Genomic DNA, 1,048 nt, shown 5'->3' on the forward strand with positions numbered 1-1,048 from the left:
GAGCAGACACAGAGTTGGTCTGCTCCTGTCCTGTGGAGAAACTGAATTCTGAGTCATCCAGGAGCCACTGCACTCAGAGCAGCTGGAGCCACTGCACTCAGAGCAGCTGAAACTGAATCCTGAGTCATCGAGGACCCACTGCACTCAGAGCAGAAGGATTTCCAGATCCAAGAGGTGGCCTGAGTCCCAGGAGTTATTCCACCCAGGAGATTAGGAGCATAAGACCACAGAGACCTCTGGACTCTGAGGAGCTCTGCAATAAGCAAGATAACTGGAAATACAGACTCCAGTTTTACACAGTGAGGGCAGGTACCACTAGAGTTAACCAGATGGCGAAAGGCAAGCGCAAGAACATAAGCAACGGAAACCAAAGTTTCTTGGCATCATCAGTGCTCAATTCTCCCAATATAGCAAGCCCTGAACACCCCATCACACCTGAAAAGCAGGATTCAGAATTAAAATCACTTCTCATGATGATGATAGAGGATTATAAGAAGGAATTAAGTAACTCCCTTAAAGAAATACAGGAGAGTACAAGTAAACAGATAGAAGCCCTTAAAGAGGAATCACAGAAATCCCTTAAAGAAATGGAAGAAAATAAAAAGAAGGAATTAAACAAAAACATTCAGGATCTGAAACTAGAAATAGAAACAATAAAGAAAGTTCAAAGGGAGACAACCATGGAGATAGAAAACCTAAGAAAGAGATCAGGAGTCACAGACACAAGCATCACCAACCGAATACAAGAGATAGAAGAGAGAATCTAAAATGCAGAAGATACGGTGGAAAATATTGACACAGTTGTCAAAGAAAATGCAAAATGCAAAAAACTCCTAACTCAAAACATCCAGGAAATCCAGGACACAATGAGAAGACCAAACCTAAGGATAATAGGTATAGATGAGAATGAAGATTCCCAACTTAAAGGGCCAGTAAATATCTTCAACAAAATTATTGAGGAAAACTTCCCTAACCTAAAGAACAAGATGCCCATAAACATACAAGAAGCCTACAGAACACCAAATAGACTAGACCAGAAAAGAAATAC

This window comes from Grammomys surdaster, unplaced genomic scaffold, assembly GCF_004785775.1.
Source record: "Grammomys surdaster isolate TR1022 unplaced genomic scaffold, NIH_TR_1.0 62, whole genome shotgun sequence".
In the NCBI taxonomy this organism is placed as follows: Eukaryota; Metazoa; Chordata; class Mammalia; order Rodentia; family Muridae; genus Grammomys; species Grammomys surdaster.